Consider the following 19,837-nt stretch of genomic DNA (forward strand, 5'->3'; position numbering starts at 1 on the left):
TCCGGCAGTCTCCAACTCAAGCTAGCTTGACGACACTATAGAACATGGGAAAAGAAGGGGGTAAGCTATATATCTTAGTAAGTCCGTATGAAAATAATAAGCAACTCTTACCAATCATTTACCAAGTCTAATATTATAAACACAAGATAATATAAATTGCATTAAAATCCACAATTATAACTTATTTAGTCACATTGTTTGCTCTATCAATTTGCAAGCAAAATATAACATATCTTGGTGTAATATCACGAATTAGGGCCTAATCGGAATAGTGGTTTCGTGACCATAAATTTGAGATAGAAATAATTATTTTATAATTATTTTGAGGTTTATGATATGATTTCATGATTGTGTGAAAATTTCGTGATGAAATTCTATGCCTAAAGTGCTTAAATTGAAAGTAGGGACTAAATCGAATAAGTTGCAAAACTTGCATTCTAGAAGTTTTTAGTATGAAATTGTTTTGGAATATTAATGAGGAGGTCTTAAATAGAAATTTGACCAATTTTACGTTCATGGACAAAATTAGGACATGGAAGGAATTTTTGGAAAGTTTAGTAGTAAGGGTATTTTGGTCATTTAGTTATTAAAATGAATTAAAAACAAAATTAAAAGCCAATTTTTGTCCATCTTCTTCATTAGGCCGAAATTTCAAGGGTTATCCATAGCTAGGGTTTGTTTCAAGCTTCCAAGCCCCATAGTAAGTGATTCAAAGCCCCATTTTTAATGATTTTTACGTTTTTGAGATCCTGGTAACTCAATTAAGCTTATGCTAACAATAATTCAACCTAGGGTTCATATTTGGAAAAATACCCATAGGTGAAATTTGTGTATTTTGATGTTTTATGATAGAATATGGGGTTTTAAATTATGTTAGACAACTTGTTCTACTCGATTTTGAGCGAAAACGGGTAAAAGGGCTTAATTGGTAAAAATACCTAATAGTCATAAGTACATGTTAGAGTGAGAATTTGATGTTGCCATAGAAGAGAAAAGTGATCGGCATGTTGTAAAACATAAGAATAAGGAATAAAGTTTAATCCCGAGCTTAGGGGCAAAAATGTAAATATGCAAAAGTTTAGGGGCAAAATTGTAATTTTGCCAAAATTTGAGTTAATGATTAATTTGATAATGTGAGTATTAAATGAGCTAAATGTGTTATTTTAGATCAAGAAAGACGTGGAATCGACCTAAATCGAGGAAAAGAAAAGATTGTGGACTAAATTGCAAAATCCTTGTATTTTGGTACCAAGGTAAGTTCATGTCTAAATAATGTAACATAATGGTTATTTTTAAGTTATTGATGTTAATTATATGTTATGCTGAATTTTATTATGAAATTTATGCTTTGTGGTTAATTTCAAATAATATGTAAATTATGTGAGCTACTTGTTAAATATAATTGTTACTGAGTATTGATTTCGGCATTCTACGGAAGACGGCAAGGATAAGTGTTTGAGGAAAAAGCCCGTTTGAACCTTAGGAATAGATTAGGATACAAGTGACATGTCACTAGGATGATTGAGCATCCGAACTCGTTGAGTTGAGTCTGAGTTCACTTATGGATGCGAATGTCCGAACTCGTTGAGTTGAGTCTGAGTTCGTGAGATGTAACTAGGCATCCGAACTCGTTGAGTTGAGTCCGAGTTCACTTATGGATGTGAACACCTGAGCTCGTTGAGTTGAGTCCGAGTTCGCTTATGGGCGGGTTACATGATTGCTTGATTGCATATATGGCACTTATGTGCAAGTTATCCATGTATCCGAATTATATTCCGATGTGTTCAACGGGTAAAGTTCTACTCAATGGAGGAATATTCGAGATGTAAAGAGAAGTATTGGTGAGTGATGAAAAATGGTTATTTTGAACAGGTATGTATTTAACCCTCGGGTTGAGTATTGATACAACCACTATAAGGTAATAAGATGATGAAAAATGATCAGAAATGTGATGTGTTTTAGTGATGTATGCTAATGTTGATTGGTATAACTGTTTGTTATGTTACTTATTATTTGCATATGAACTTACTAAGCATTTATGCTTACTCCCTCCTTCTTACTCATTGTAGTTTTGGACAAGCCAGCTCAGGAGTTGGGATAGGTCGAAGGCTCAGTCACACTATCCGGAAGACTTTTGGTAATTGCTTGTAAATTTAAGTATGGCATGTATAGCAATATACCTTTTTTATGTAAATGATCTTATGGTATGGTGATGGAATGGTTGAGGAAATGCTTGATAATGATAAATTATGAAAATAGTTAGTTTAGATTATATTTGATGTTAAGGAAAATTATTAAGATACTTAGTGCATAAAAACTCATAAAAGGGATTAAATTTGCCAGAAACAGAATACTGCAGCAACACTGATACAAGTTTAAAATTTTACTAAAAATCATAGAAATTGAATTTAGTGATGGATTACATATCAAATTGAATCTTATTATGTCTAGTTTCACATGAAACAAATGAAACAGGTAAAGGAATTATATGTTAGAAGATATTTGAATTTTAGTGAAACAGGGTCATAACAGTTTTTGAATCCCCTGTTCCAACTTTAGAAATTCACCATAAATTTTAAAGATATAATTAGGTAGTGTATTTTATATTCTCAGAACACTTATTGAGTCTAGTTTCAGGATAAATAAACCTCATAGTCATATGGATTTTGTACAGATATAAATGTGGTTCGTAGTAAACAGAGGTCAGACCAGTCGAGTCCTGAAACAGGGGTAACTTTAACTAATAAACTGTACTAATTGGCCCAACAAAAAATTCTAGAAAAAATTAGTAGATAGGTATATGAGTCTAGATTTATGGAAAATTTACGGATCTTGATTTTGAGTTTCGTAACTCGAGATATGTTTTTCTTGTGACTGTGATGCAAGTAGCTTAAAAGCTGTGAATGTAGAAATAAATAATCCAAAGTTCTAAATATGTTAAATTAAGCTTAGTAACACCTCATACTCGACTCCGGCGACGGTCTCGGGCGTGGAGGCGTTACACTTGGCATTAGCCTAACAACCGTAACCTCTCATTTGTAACATATTACAACAATTAACAAGTCATTTCAAACCTCAAAGTAAACATGCACATGAATTATGAGTATTCTTATTTCAACCATATATTTTAACATCTTTCAATTGTTCCAAGTTCATATATTCTCATACTTCCATGATCATTTTAATATGCAATTATACCAATCTTTCCTTTTTCTCATATCTGATAGATCATAATTTTTCTGAATAAACATGCTATATCCTAACTCAATTTGGCATAAAAACCAATTACACAATCGCCAACCGAATTTACCATGTATTTCATACATCACAATATTGACCAATAATCACAAGGCTTTCACAAAACATTCTCATGGAAACCATGAATTCACAATATTACGAAGTCAATGCTTATAAACTTTATGGACATACCTGTACTAATTCATAAACTTACATGCTCTTTCTCTTCTTTGACATAACCATTAAATTACCCGTTGAACCACTTGGATTACTAAAGGATACTTGGGAATCTCGTACTCATAGTACCATACCAATGTTATATCCCAGATATGATCTTACATGTAATCTCGTATTGATGCCAATAGCCCAACTATGGTCTTACACGAAGTCTCATATTGATGTCATATCCATGATATGGTCTTACACGAAGTCTCATATCAGTGCCATATCTCAGATTTGGTCTTCCACGTAATCTCAGTAACCCTAATGTCATGACATTTGTATCCTGTCTATTCCTGAGGTTCAACTGGGACTTTCGCTGTATCGAATCTCTATCGGTCATTTCTGCAGTATCATACTCAATAGCATTCACATTTCATTTCAATAATATAACACTTACCACAATTATATCAATTAAGCATTTATGTATATAATTTAATGCTTATTAATTATACGAACTTACCTTGGCATAAAAATGATGAAAAAGACCTAACCATCAAATACTTATCTTTCCCACGTTCTAGTTCTAAACCTCATTTTTCCTGATCTATAACATCACATTTAACTTATTTAATCATTATACTATTCAAATCAGCCCAAATCACATTATGGAAAAAATTTAATTTTTGTCCCTAAAGTTTGACACTTTTTACATTTTAGTCTTTAGGCTTGTAAAATGAAATGTACTCAATTTCTTTAACACCCATGCCTATCCAAACCTTATACATGCTTATATCATCCCACATTTTTCTTTTATTTGCATTTTAACACACATTTTACAAATAGGTCCTTTTAGCATTTTCATCGAAAATCACTTAGCAAAAGTTCTTTATCAAACAACTAACACGTATTTTCTACCATTAAACATCAAAATACAAAAATATCCATCATGGGTAAAATTTTAAATTTTGATTATGTCTTAAACTGGTGGTAGAAATAGATAAATCATGTTACAAGGATTTCAAAAACTTAAAAATCATTAAAAACGGGGCTAAAACAGACATACCTAATCGTGTCCATTTTTGTCCAACAACTTAACCAATGGTACAATTACCATTTAAGGACCTCCAATTTAAAATTTCTAGCAATTAGATGCCTCTAGCATGTAGAACTCAACTTTTGCACTTTTTACAATTTAGTCCTTTTGACTAAATTGAGTGTCCAAACGTCAACATTTTCGAACAAAATTTTCACAAAATCATTCCATAAAATGTAGACCATAAAAATATAATAAAAATAAATTTTTCTATGTCGGATTTGTGGTCTTAAAATCATTGTTTTGAGACCCAATTTTGGGCTGTTACAACTCTCCCCTTAGGGATTTTTGTCCCCGAAAATCTTACCAGAAAAGAGATTAGGGTAACGTTCTCATAGTTTCCTCTACCTCATCAAAGAGTCCTCTTCGAGGGCAATACTTCCAGAAGCACTCTGTCATCGATCTGGATTCCAATATATTAAATTTTCAAATTTGTATACCACTTATGTCAGTCTGAAGTTACTTTCAACTTTCATGAATAACTTTCGCCTTTTTCCTTAGAATCACAAATCAATTTCACCTCGTATATCTCTTTCCAATATCTTTGAACTCTAAAACATAGTGTTGAAGCATATCGTCAAAGATCTGAATTACTCTCTCAGGCTTACCGTTAATCTAAAGATGAATTACATTGCCAAGATGCAACTGCATACTCAGATCATATCTGGCCGTGTGAAGAGGTCCAAGCCGTGTTGATTTCGTACTTTGGCCCATTTCTCATTCCTTTCACTCTCCTATGCTCTCCTAAGTATAAAACATGAAATTCAAGCATTAGAAGCATCGAATTCACCAATTCTAATAGGAAATCATCCATAGAATACGTTAAACATGGGGTAAAAATATGTATAAATTACGGTTTATCAACGATTCATTCATAAATCTTTAAAACCTGTCGTGAATATCACGTATCAATAGGCTTGCTTGAAAATCAAATCTCCACCACTGTATATTAAGCTGATACATCAATCAAAAAGGTCTTTAGAGGGTTGTAACGTGGCGTTGGTTAGGGGGTATGGTCACAAGCTAAAGGAAAATGTTAGAATTGAGATTGAATTGAAGAATTACCTAGCTAGAAAAATAACTAGTCATCAATTGAATACAATGAGCTTCTTCTCAAAATAAGGAATTAACACCCAAGCTCAAAAATGACGAATTACTACTAATATGTATTGAAGTATTTTTTTTAAGAACAAGTCAAATAACATAGAACTTAATTATCACAACGAAGAATAAAACATAGCTAAGCAATTATTTCAAATTAAATCTCGACAAAAATAGGGGTCAAATTAGGGGATTTCAACAATAATGGGTTATGGGTTAATATTGAGGGTAAATCAATTAATGGCTTGTTAGGCTAAAGGGAATCACTAAGGGTTAATTATGAAGTTAGGCTTTTGTGGAGTGAGTGGGTTAAACCTAAGTGCCTTTATCATCTTGACATATCAACTCAAATGGTGTGGTCTTGACATGCATAATTAAGCAAGTTCTAGAATAACAAATCAAAACTGATGCACTCATAATGAAAGTGAGCATGAAAGAAATAAAATATGCTCTAAAGGCTCAAGATCTCACAAAAATTATGGCTTTTTGATGTTCAAACTTGTGAATTTCAGCTCAAGATAATACCTAAACTTAGGGAAATAACCTAAAAGTTTTTAATTCTTCAAAAATCAACTTGTCATACTTGATTCCCTAATGTCTTAAAAACAATCAATGCATAAATGCCTATGTTTTAATTCAAGACATATCAATAAAAATCATAAATAATTAAAATTCATTCTAATAGTGATATGAGTGATTCACATGAGAATAAGACAAAATTCAGGGATTTCTAATGATGATATAAAAGACCCCCTACACTTAAGATGTACATTTCCCTCAATGTACAAAGATAGATTAATTGACAAAAAATAGATATATAATCATAAGATAGGGAGAGAAGTGAAACTTCCTGAATGATGAATGAACTCCTTGAATTGGAGTTATGGAGAATAATTGGCCAAAGTAATGATGAGGGTGGAAGAGGATACTCCGGTGGTGGTAGAGGTTCATTAGTCCATAAGTCTTGCGCCAAAAGAATATGATATCTGGTGGTAGCTATGGTCGTGGTCGAGCAGGACATGGCAGTCTTGGAGAACCTTTCCTAGTGGAGTTTTTAGTTCCTATGTGATGATGAGATTTGGAGCTCTTTATAACTGTGATAGAATCAGGAACTTTTTAAGTAATATAAGAAAGCATAATTACTCGTAATGAAATAGCCAAAACTATAAATTATTCAATAAAAATTATAAAAACTAAAATTAAAATAATATTAAAGGAAAATGAAATAAAAAGTACTTAATTAAGATAAATAAAGATAAAAGTGAAAATAAAAATAAAAAATAAAAAGTTTTTAAACATCGTCATCACCGGATAGTTCGCGAGGTGGTGGTGGCGATGAGATGTAGAAGTGCTGACAAATCTGATGTAGAGTCGCAGCAATGTGATCAAAGCGCTGAAAATATTGCTGCTCAAATCGTGTAAGGCGCTCAGAGATGTCAGAATATGAAGCCGTCGTATGAACTGGACAATGGATGGGTGGTGGCTGAGACGGTGGATCCTCATGACGTGGAGGGACATCATTAGTAATGTCTTCTGGGTCCTGCTCCTCCTCGGTGGACTGGATGAGGCGGTACTGAGGAAGGTAGGTGCCATGTCGTTTCTCTATCATCCTTATATGTAGTATGCTCGAGATGCCCTATGGGGACATCTGGTCGATAAGAGTGAGGGAGGATGATTGTTCCACTGTGTTGAGGAACCCAAAGTGCCGAGCCAATGGAGTCACTTAGGGCCCAATCGAGATATCTCCTCTCCTATGTCATTCCGTCTGATGGCGGATGGCAAGGGCGATGATGTAAACAAGGTCGAAGACGTGCCCGTTCGCCATGCTCCACTAGAAATAGGCGTCGTGAGTGTTGAGGACGTCGGTTCTCTCTCGCCGTCCTGTCAGAGTGTAGGCCAAGATGGTGTGTAGATATACAGAGATGGGGCGAGGGCCGATGCTTTAGAGCGGCTAGGATCATAGGTGGCCGAGGCAAGGACGAGGTCCTTCCAGCATTTTGAGGGAGAGGAGTAGATGTGGCAGCGAAGGGTGTCAAGTTCATTGTCGTCCATGAACTTCTCTGTGTACAGCCCTAGTGTAATCTCAAACTCCGGTATGCTCGACCAGTGCACTAGACCACTAAGGCAGAAATAGACCATTCTAGGATCGTCAAAGTTTGTTATGACGACTTGGAGATGAAAGGTCGAGCAGAGTTCCATCGTGAGCTTGAGGTCTGTCGGCTCAATGATCTCAAAGAAGAGCTCCCACGGTTCAGTCGTCGGGAGGGCTCAGACTGCGTCAGCCATCTGGATTTGTTCAAGTGTGGCCCAGTCAATGCAGCAGCCCATACCTAGGGGTCGAGCCCGTAATATATGAAATAGCTCCTCCTGGGGTCCCAAACGAACTGGAGGAAGGGGTGACGAATCTCAGTGGTAAGACCCGAGAATGATGTTGCTCATTTCCTCTTCTTCGAGGAGGGGACAACGGTCTTCTTACCACATGAGGATGACATTGAGTTTGCAAGAGGGACGAGCTTTGGATCATCGAAAGTGGAGTTGTAGGCGGCGCACGGGCGTGGCAGGTAGGGTATGTGAAGTTGAAGCGGCTAGGGTTAGGGATTTTGGGGAAGAAGATGATGAATAATGAGGGGAATTTATATATTTTGGGGTACACGACCGTGGGGTACGCCTGTGTACCCTAATTTTTGCATGTGTTTTTCAAAATTCTTTAAATTTAGGCACGTTTCGGACTCGCACGCGCCTGTGCTCTTTGGGCGGTTGGTGTACATGGCCGTGTCCTACTTCGTTCTCTTCTCCCACACTCGTATTCCAATGTGCACGTCCATGTTGTTTTATCAGCCTTGAACACGGGTGGTGGGCACGGGTGTGTCGCACACCCGTGTTTGTTTGACAGACTCACTTACGGCCACGTCGCATGGCCGTGGCCACTTATTGCATCCTGTGTTAGGGAAAAATTTTGCCCTATTTTCACACGGTCGTATCGCACGGCTGTGTCTCCTCCCATAGTGTTAGCACGGCCTAAGGAACACCTGTGTGCTTGGTCGTGTGGATTAGAAAACCTGTGTTTCAATGACTCAGTTAGTGATTAGATGTTAAAAACTAAAGTTTTAAAGAGGTTAACATTGTTAATGCGCAGGCTGCCTCCCGAGAAGCGCTTTATTTATAGTCTAAGCTCAACTTACCTTTCTGGTGCATGGTCATGGTGGTGCTAGAAGTTTACACTCCTCATCCCTGCTATCAATTCTATCAACATAAGGTCTAAGACGAGTACTGTTTACCTTAAAAGTGCCGAATTTGGGATGAATTACCCCATATGGGAAAATACTGAGTACCGTAAGAGTGATTGCTCTGTTAGGTTCAGAAGTGGCAATACGAGGGTATTTGACGCGACATTAAGCCCATCATGGCGTGGTTTTGGTTTATCGTGTGTCATTGGTTTATGTTTCCGCCATTCATCTAGTTTCTCAATTTGCAGCCTTCGTTCTTCATAGACAGGTCCTTTGCTGTTGTTTGAACACGACTCATATGCACTCTTCGAACTTGAATTCTGCATAGAGGGTTTCACCACACGATCAGTACTAGTAGTATGATTTATGCAATCACCCTCGATTTTTGAGGTGTTACTCAAATTACAAGTTTGAAGAGTGATTGTTTCGTCACCCACACGAAGTGTAATTACACCTGTACTAACATCAATTATTGTTCTAGCGATTGCTAAAAAGGGCCTCCCTAAAATTAAAGGAACGTTATTATCCTCCTCTATGTCTAGAATAATGAAATTAACTGGGAATATAAATTTGTCAATTTTAATGAGTACATCTTCAATAATCCCCCTAGGAAATCTGATTGTTTTATCAGCTAATTGAATACTCATCCTAGTTTGTTTGGGTTTCCCAAGACCGAGTTGCTTAAACATTTTGTAATGCATGACATTGATGCTAGCCCCTAAATCAGCCAAAGCATTATTAACATCTAGGCTACCAATTAAACAGGGAATCCTAAAACTCCCTAGATCTTTTAATTTGTTGGCCAGCTTATTCTGTAGTATGGCTGAGCAAACCGTATTTAGCTCCACATGTGATGCCTCATCCAACTTCCGCTTATTTGTTAAAAGCTCCTTTAAGAATTTGACTACGTTTGGCATCTGCGAAAGAGCTTCAATAAATGGTAAGTTAATATGTAACTTCTTTAATAATTTAAGAAATTTACCAAATTGTTCTTTTGTGCGGTCTTTCCTTGTCGCGTTTGGGTATGGCACACGAGGTTTGTACTCTTTACTTACCGATTTCTGGTCATTGTGGTCTACCTCACCTTTACCTTTACTTACTACAGTTTCTTGCCTCAGTTCTGGTTAAGGTGCAACTAACCCTTCCTCATCTTGAATGGTAACTGTATTGATTTGCTCCCTCAGGTTAGATTCAGTGTTACTCAGCAGGCTACCTTGTGGTCGTTCAGATATCAATTTAGTGAGCTAACCTATCTGAGTTTTAAGCCTTTGAATTGATGCTTGTTGATTCTTAAGTGTTGTCTCGATATTCTGAAAATGAGTTTCTGACACCGAGATGAATTTTGTTAGCATCTCCTCAAGGTTCGGTTTTTTCTCTTGCTGGTAAGGTGGTTGTTGAAAACCCGGAGAATGTTTAGCCTTCGATTCCCTTGACCGCCCCACGAGAATTGGGATGGTTCCTCCAACCTGCATTATAAGTGTTACTATACGGGTTATTTTGGGGTCTAGAGTTATTGTTACCCATATATTGGACTTGTTCCTCCTCGATGCTAGGGTTGAAGGGTTGATATTCTGTTCATGTTCCCCCTCCATTTGAATCGCACCTCATCACTGGATGTACTTGAGTAGAACCACACAAACCGTTAATATTTTTATTTAAGAGTTCTACCTGGTTAGATAGCATAGTAACCGCGTCGAGGTTGAAAACACTGGCTGCTTTCGACGAGTTTGTCCTTATGACTTGCCACTGATAATTATTCAGTGACATCTCTTTTATAAATTCATAAGCATCCTCAGGTGTCTTATTATTGATAGTTCCACCAGCGGCTGCGTCAATCATCTGTCGAGTTGAAGGCTTCCGGCTATTGTGAAATGTTTGAACCTGTAGCCAGAGTGGTAACCCATGGTGAGGGCACCTTCTCAAAAGGTCCTTGAATCTCTCTCATGCATCGTAGAGTGTTTCTAAATCCATTTGCACAAAAGAAGAGATATCGTTCCATAATTTGGCTATTTTAGCTGGCGGAAAATATATTAATAAAAACTTTTGGGTCTTTTGTTCCCAAGTAGTGATTGACCCTCGTGGTAGCGAGTTCAACCACTGTTTAGCCTTATTCCTCAGCGAAAAAAGAAACAACCGAAGGCAAATGGCATCATCAGAAACGCCATTGATTTTAAAAGTGTCGCAAAACTCTAAGAAATTTTCCAAGTGAGCGTTGGGATCCTTGTCCTGCAAACCATCAAACTGAACAAACTGTTGGATCATTTGAATGGTGTTAGGTTTCAATTCAAAATTATTTGCAGCAACAGTAGGCCTAACTATGCTCGATTCAGTTCCTCTTAAAGAAGGTTTAGCATAATCATACATAGTACATGGAGCAGGATTCTAATTAGCAACAATTGTAGGAGGTAGTGGATTTTCTTAGTTTTCAGCCATCTCCTCGGTTGTGGTTGAAGTATCGTCCTCTTGCTCTTCCTTTGTCTATCGTAAGCATCGCCTTATTTCTCTTCGTTTTCTGCAAACTGTACGAACGATCTCATTATTAAACAGTAATGGTCCCGATGGGTTTCTTCTAGTCATACACTATAAAAACCTGCCAGGAACGAATAAAAGAAAAATTAGAAAAGAAAATAAAAATTTAAATTTCAAATAAAGTAAAATGGCTAAAGTAATAAAAATCGAGTGTTCCTAATATCCTAGTTCCCTGGAAACGGCACCAATAACTTGATACATGATATTCATGATAGATTTTAAAAATTTATAATTAATCATTCTTGAAACTAACTATTATCACGATGAAGGCAAGTGTACCTATCGAATAGTAGTATAGCTTTAGCAAGACTGGATTGTCGAACCCAAAGGAACCAAGAGTACTAGTAATTACTTTCTTTTTATTATCTAGCCTGAAAATTAAGGGATTTTTTTATCTAAACTAATTAACTAAACTAAGAGTGCATAGAGAGAAATTGGGGAAAAGATTTTGGAAAAATTCGATTGATTAAGACAATACCCAAGGAAAAATCCACCGAGACTTCACTTGTTATTTGACTCTGAATCAGACGATTTATTCATTTGACTTGATCCATAGAAATCCCTAAGTTATATTATCATTTCTCTCGAGACTAATAACATCTAACCCTAGGTTGATTAATTGAAATCTCTTTCTAATTAACACCCTAGTGTTGCATTAACTCGATCAATGGATCCCCTTATTAGGTTTCACCCTAATCCGGCAAAACTTATCACCCTATCTCTAGGCGTGCAATCAACTCCACTTAATTATGACAAATTTACTCTTAGACAAGGTCTCTTCCTCCTCTAAATAAGAGCATTAACTCGAATCAATATCATGGAATATTAAAATAAGAATTAAAAACATATAATTAAGAACAAGTCAAATATTTATCATACAATTCGGATAATAATAACAAGATCCGTCTTAGGTTTCATTCCCCCTTAGGTATTTAGGGGGTTTAGTTCATAATTGTAAAAGAAAACATCTAGAAAGAATAAAGAATACAAAACATAAAGAAAACCCAAAAACCCCTGAATGGGAATTGAAGGGAGATCTTCAGTCTTGACGAAAATCCGGCTTCTGAGATCGACCAATCGGCTTCCCTTGAGTAATTCCTTGCTTCCTACTTCGTGTCCCCCTTCTAAGTGCCTCCTCAGGTGTTTAAATAGGCTTTAGAATGCCTAAAAGCCCTTAAAATTTTCCTTTTCCGAATAGGACTATACTTCCGCTCGGCAAAGACATGTTCGTGTGCGATTACTCCAACATGTGGTCAAGGCTGTTGAATAGGCACATGCGTGTAGTCTACCTGTGTAAGTCGTGCTTCGATCCTGACAAATGGACATGGCCGTGACACAGCCATGTGAGGAACTACAGGCGGTGTTTGTAACGCCCCCGTACCCGAGACCGTCGCCGAAGTCGAGTACGAGGTGTTACTAAACTTAATTCATTAATTAAACAGCTTAAACAATTTATTTTAGAATTTCCAGACAAGCTAGCTAACTGCATCACAGTCACTTAAAAATTCATATCTCGAGTTCTAAAACTCAAAATTAAAATCTGTAAATTTTCCTTGAAACTAGACTCATATGTATATCTACTAATTATTTTCTATAATTTTTGGTCGAGCTCATTAGTACAATTTATTGATTAAATTCTCCCCTATTTTAGGGTTCGACTACTCTGACCCCTGTGTATTATGAATCAGATATCTCGCTGTACAGAGTTTCAATGATTATTTCATTTAGTTTTCATAAAACTAGACTCAATAAGGAATCTATAAATATAAAACATGACTTTTAATTATTTTTTTTAAATTTATGGTGAATTTTTAAATTCAAAATAAGGGATTCAGAGACCACTCTAACCCTGTTCCACAAAAACTTAAATATCTCATAAAATATAACTCATTTACCTGTTTTGTTCCATCCATATGAAAATAGACTTATCAAGCTTCGATTTCATAACTTATTCATCCTTTAATTCCATTTAAACTATTTTTAGTGATTTTTCAAATTCATGTCACTACTACTATCTGATTCTATTTTGTGGCCAATTTTACCTTTCCAAGAATTTTCATGGCTTAGTTAAGACATAAAGCATACATGTTATCATATATACACTTGATTAGCCATTCCAATAGCCAATCATTTACAAACCTTTTTCTAACCAAACCATAACCATATCATATGATCATTTACACAAAGTGAGTATATTGCTATACATGCCACACTCAAAATATACAGGCCATTTTACCAATTTAGGTCTTCGGATAGTGTGAGCGAGCCTTCGACCTATCCCGATTCTCAAGCCAGCTTGTCAAAACTACAATGAAGGAAAAGGAGGGAGTAAGCATAAATTCTTAGTAAGTTCACATGCAAATAACAAGTAACATAATCATGCCATTCAACATAAACATTATTTGCATAAACAACAACAAGACATTCATGTTACATTTGTATTTAATATCTTACTACAATTTCATCATACTAAGTTCTCAACCCGAGGGTTTAAACACATACCAGTCAAATTTTCTTATTCACCACACTTACCAACATGTCACCTTCGTATTAGGCATTCTCCTTATTCTATTAGAGATCTCCCGTTGAATACATCGGAATATGATTTCGGATACACGGATAATGTGCACATAAGTTCTATACTCATAGCTAAATAAGCTCAATAGCTTTTGAAATCTATGTAGCCAAGCTACCATGTAACCCACCGATAAATGAACCGAGACTCAACTCAACGAGCTCAGGCGTTCACATCCATAAGTGAACTTGGACTCAACTCAACGAGTTCGGACGCCTAGTTACATCTCACGAACTCGGACTCAACTCAACGAGTTTGGAACTCAACCATCCTAGTGACATGTCACTTGTACCCTAATCTATTCCCAAGGTTCAAACGGGATTATTTTCAATTACACATTTTGATCGCTTTCTTCGAAATGTAGAAACCGATATTTGCTAACATCTCATACTTATCAAGTTGTTCACATAATTTGCATATCACCAAATAATAATTCACAAAACATCATATTTCATGATAATAAGTATCATGTCATATAAATAACATTAAATCACTTAAAATCAAAATTATGTTACCTTATTTACACATGAACTTACCTCGATACAAAATATTAGCAATCGAGCCTATTCCTCGTAAACTTTGTTTTTCCCTCGATTGCGACTTGAATCTCGTTTCTCTTGATCTATAATGCCAAATTAATTTACTTAATACATTCATTCATCAAAATAGCCCCTAATACGAACTTTGGCAAAATTACCATTTTACCCCTAAACTTTCACATATTTGCACTTTTTCCCCAAGGCTCATAAATTAAACCTCATCCTATTTTCTTATGTTTTATGACATGCTGATCATTTTTCCCTTCTATGGCAACATCAAATTCACACTCTAACATGTACTTATGAATATTAGGTATTTTTACCGATTAAGCCCTTTTACTCGTTTTTCACTTAAAACCGAGTAGCACAAGTTGTCTAGCATAATTTAAAACCTCATATTCTATCAAAAAACACCAAGATACACAAATTTTACTTATGGGTATTTTTACAAATATTACCCTAGGTTGAATTATTGCTAGCATAAGCTAAAACGAGCTACCGGGATTTCAAAAACATAAAAATCATTAAAAACGAGCATAGAAATCACTTACAATCAAGTCTTAAAAGTGTTGAAACCCTAGCTACGATGGAGAGAAAAATTTTGCAGCAACTTATGGAGAATATGATCATTTTTGTGATATTTTTCCCATTTTATTTCATTTAATATCCAAATGACCAAAATGCCCTTCCTTACTAAACTTTCAAAAATTCCATTCATGTCCAATTTTTATCCATAAACTTAGAAATTGTTCAAATTGCTATTTAAGACCTCCTCATTAATATTCCAAAGCAATTTCATACTAAAAACTTCTAGAATGCAAGTTTTGCAAATTATTCAATTTAGTCCCTAATTTCAACTTAAGCACTTTATGCATAGAATTTCGTCACGAAACTTTCACACAATCATGCAATCATATCATAAACCTCAAAATAATTATAAAATAATTATTTCTATCTCGAATTTGTGGTCGCAAAACCACTATTCCGATTAGGCCCTAATTCGGGATATTACAGTGTTGATTTCCCACGTGGGTCCATTTTCTCTGTTTTCGGCCCGTTTCTCGATCTTTTTACTCTACTATGCTCACCTAAGTATAAAACATGAAATTAAAGGATTAGGATCATCAAATTCACCAAATCTAAGGAGAAACCATCCATAAATGTGCTAAGCATGGGATAAAAATATGTATAAATTACAGTTTATCACATGCCTCATATACAGTCATATAGATGTTTATATCATATAAGGGTATAACAGTCATTTCAGTCAATCAGGGGTCTAAGTACACTTACCGACCCTACAGTAGGTACACAGTCGTCTCGGGCGACCCGTGCAACCTCAGTAGTTTAACAATAAAAATGGGCCCACAGGCTAATGTCATTTGTCTATGTAGTCTCACACGCCCGTGTGGGCTACAAGGCCCAAAAATGGCCGTAGCCATGTGGATCACACGGCCTTCCCCAAGAATCCCACATGCTCGTGTGGTTCACCCGTGTGGGGCCCACACTCCATGGTGCCCACTCGACCCAATTTGGCCTGGCTTATGAATCGTACATGGCCTGCCTCGTCAATCACATACCCGTGTTCAAACACACGGCCTACCGCATGCCCGTGTGGCATCGACGATTCACATTTCTAGCTTTTTGCCAATTTTAGTTTGAGAGGTTGTGTTTACACACACATGATTACAAAAAGTGCGCACACCGTTCTTGAGCACTCCAAACGTATATTCAACCATAACACACAATTAATCATATAACAACTAGATTAAAATGACCCCTCATCAAAACACTTGTCCAAAGATCGATTGTCACTTGTCTTGATTGAATGACTGAGACTTTGCACACTTAAACCGTTGTAAAAGACTGATCACTAGCTCCTAAGTGATTACCTGCATTGCAACTGAATCCTATTAACATTATTCACACAAATAGTTTGAACCAAACGAATATCCAACTTACCGAAAGTGTAGATCCGTGCAAAGAAGATGGGTCAATTGAAGACCAAAACTGAAAAGGAACGAGACCAAGGTAACCACAATCCGGTAGAGAGAAAAACTCAAAGATCAATAGCAATGAAGAAAGAAAGAGATGTATAACGAGGGAAGCAGAAGAAGAAAAAGAATCAGCAAAAGAGGAGGAAAGAATGTTTGTCGTGGGAAGTAACAAGGTCGAAGGGAACAAAAGATATAGCAACCACACAACTAGCAATATTTGACATAGTTTTTCAAGATCAAAAAATACAAACGAAACACTAGAGGTGGAAATCAGAAATTTGGTGGAAAAGGGAAGTATTTGGGGAAGCAAATGGCAGCAAATGAAGGAAGTTTTAGGAAACAGACCAATTCAGTAGAGAAAACTAGAAGGGCAAAAATCCACAGGAAAGTAATCAAGATGAAAAACAAGACAATGACCAAAACCAAAAGAATTGAGAGAGGGGGAGGAAAAGTGTTTGGCCAAAGAAAACAGGAAAGGGACGATTGCTAGAGGAGCAAAAGAAAACAACGTCGGAATAGAAGAAAAAAGAAAGATATTCGTATGCACCCTCAACAATAATCAGCCTCCAATAAGAGAAAACAGTAGAAAGAAACAGTAATAGGGAGAAAGTACCATCCAAAACCGAATACTTGAGAAGCAAAAGTTCAAGAATGGCACCAACTCTCCCACTATCTTTAAATTCCCACATTTACCTCCCCAAATCCCTCAAAACCATCCACTTCTCCCTCAACCACCACTTTCAAAATCCACCATAGCTCTTCAGTAGTTCGGTTAAACTCAAACACCCATATGACACCAACAGTAAAATAAAACACTCTATTGCGCATACCAGGACTTGAACTCAATTCCACCAGCACTTTACCACTCTACATAACCACCAGTCCATTAGGCCCATTTTGTCAAGTTATACCCATATTTATTTATAAACCTACTAACTAGAGATAGGGGTTTATTCATTAAAACAAAATTTTTGCACAAGCCAAGGCTTGAACCCAAGACTTCCCAGACTCTTCCCAGGACATCTAACCATTGAAGCAGACATGCATTTGTGTAACACAAACATACGGAAATAAATATAAAATATTTTCTTAGGGCGTTACTACTCTACCCCCTAAAAGAAAATTTTGGCCTCAAAATTTTACCTGACCAGAACAGATGAGGATACTGTTGTCGTATCACCTCCTCAGGCTCCCACCTAGCCTCATCAGAGCTATGATTAAACCAAAGAACCTTAACTAGTGGGATAGACTTCCTCCTTAAAACTTTTACACCACGATCTAATATCTGAACTGATTCTTCCCCAAAAGTTAGATCTGGCCTAACCTCAATCTCCTCAACCGAAATAATATGCGTAGGATCAGAGCGGTAGCACCTCAACATAGAAATATAGAACACATCATGAATCTGATCTAACTCTAAAGGTAACTCCAATTGGTAGGCAGTCAGCCCCCTTGTTTCAATATGCGATTTGGCCCAATAAACCTAAGGCTCAACTTTCCCTTACGTCCAAACCTCAATACCTTTTTCAATGGTGAAACCTTGATAAAAATGAAGTCCCCCACAAAATACTCAATCTCTCTACGCTTCAGATCCGTATAGGACTTCTGTCTGTCTAATGCTGCTTTTAGTCGATCCCAAATTAGTCTAACTTAATCTTCGATATCAGAAATTAGTTTAGGGCCCAAAATACGCCGCTCGCCCAACTCAGTCCAACATGAAGGTGTGCGACACCTACGACCATATAATACCTCGTAAGGTGCCATCTGTAAGCTAGACTGATAGCTATTGTTATAAGCAAACTCTACTGGCAGCAAGTAATCCTCCGAACTGCTTGGGAAATTAATCACGCAACTCCTTAACATGTCCTCTAGTATCTGAATCACCCTTTCTGACTGACCATCTGTTTGAGGATGGAACGCAGTACTGAAGTCTAATCTTGTACCCAGAACTTTATGTAACTTCTTCTAGAACTGAGACATGAAACGAGGATTCTTATCAGATATTATTAAAACCGGTACCCCATGCAGTCTCACTATCTCAAACAAATACAGTTTAGCCAGCTTCTGTAAAGAGTATTTAGTACGAACTGGTATAAAATGGGTAGACTTGGTCAATTGATCCACGATGACCCATACTGAATCCTTCTTAGTAAGCGTTAGGGGCAGCCCACTAACGAAGTCCATAGTCACTCACTCCCACTTCCAAAGTGGAATTTTAACTAGCTGAAGCAACCCTGAAGGTAACTGATGTTCAACCTTAACCTGCTGGCAAGTCAGACATCTACCCACGAAGTTAGTAACTTCATGTTTAAGTTTCGGCTACCAATATAACTCATGAAGGTCTCGGTACATCTTATTTACACCAAGTTGCATAGCATAAGGGCTACTATGCGCCTCACGCAGCATAAACTGCCTCAAATTAGTATCTTTCAGTACATAGATTCTCCCACGGAAACAGAGCACCCCTTCGCTATTCAGTCCAAAATCCACAGTATCCCCACTCTCAACCTGCTAGAATCGAACGCCCAACGGCTCATATTCCATTTGTTTACCCTTAATCTGGTCCATCCACGTCAGTTTAACTTGAAGCTTGACCAACAAACTACCATCATCAAATAAACTGATACGAGCAAACATCACCCTCAGATCAGTCATAGCTCTACGACTCAGTGCATCCGCCACCACATTAGCCTTACCAAGATGGTATTCGATCGTATAGTCACTGTCTTTAAGCAACTCAATCCATCTACACTACCTAAGGTATAGCTCCTTCTGAGTGAGGAGATATTTGAGGCCCTTGTGATCAGTGTAGATGATACACTTCTCACTGTACAGATAATGCCTCCAAATTTTCAGCGAATACCACCGTAGCCAACTCCAAGTCATGTGTCGGATAATTCACTTCATAAATCTTTAGCTGACGAGACACATATGCTACTAACTTTCCCTCTTGCATCAACACACATCCCAAACCAACATGTGATGCATAAATATAGACAGTGAACTCCTTCCCTGACTTTGGTTGTATTAAGATAGGGGCCTCAATCAGTACCTTCTTCAGCTTCTCGAAGCTCTCCTGCTGTGCATCAGTCCTGTTAAATGGCACACCCTTACGTAACAATTTAGTGAAAGGTGCTACAATCAGTGAAAACCCCTCTACAAATCGTCAATAATACCCTACCAGACCTAGAAAATTGTGGATTTCAGATATAGTCTTAAGAGGTTCCATTCCAAAACAGCCTCAATCTTTTGAGGATCAACCCTAATCCCTTCAGCAGATATCACATAGCCCAAAACTGTTACCTCTCTTAACCAGAACTCACATTTATTGAACTTCGCGTACAGTTGTTTCTCCCTCGAAATCTACAGAACCACTC

At 36.9% G+C, this 19,837-nt stretch overlaps 1 non-coding gene across 1 annotated transcript; it reads left to right on the forward strand.

The window, feature by feature from the left end:
• Positions 1–10,717: 10,717 nt before the first annotated feature.
• Positions 10,718–10,824, forward strand: LOC121210606 (small nucleolar RNA R71). The gene has a single exon (XR_005905720.1). It is a non-coding gene; the product is annotated as a small nucleolar RNA R71 (small nucleolar RNA).
• The last annotated feature ends 9,013 nt before the right edge of the window (positions 10,825–19,837 follow it).

This window comes from Gossypium hirsutum, chromosome A11, assembly GCF_007990345.1.
Source record: "Gossypium hirsutum isolate 1008001.06 chromosome A11, Gossypium_hirsutum_v2.1, whole genome shotgun sequence".
NCBI classification, from domain to species: Eukaryota; Viridiplantae; Streptophyta; class Magnoliopsida; order Malvales; family Malvaceae; genus Gossypium; species Gossypium hirsutum.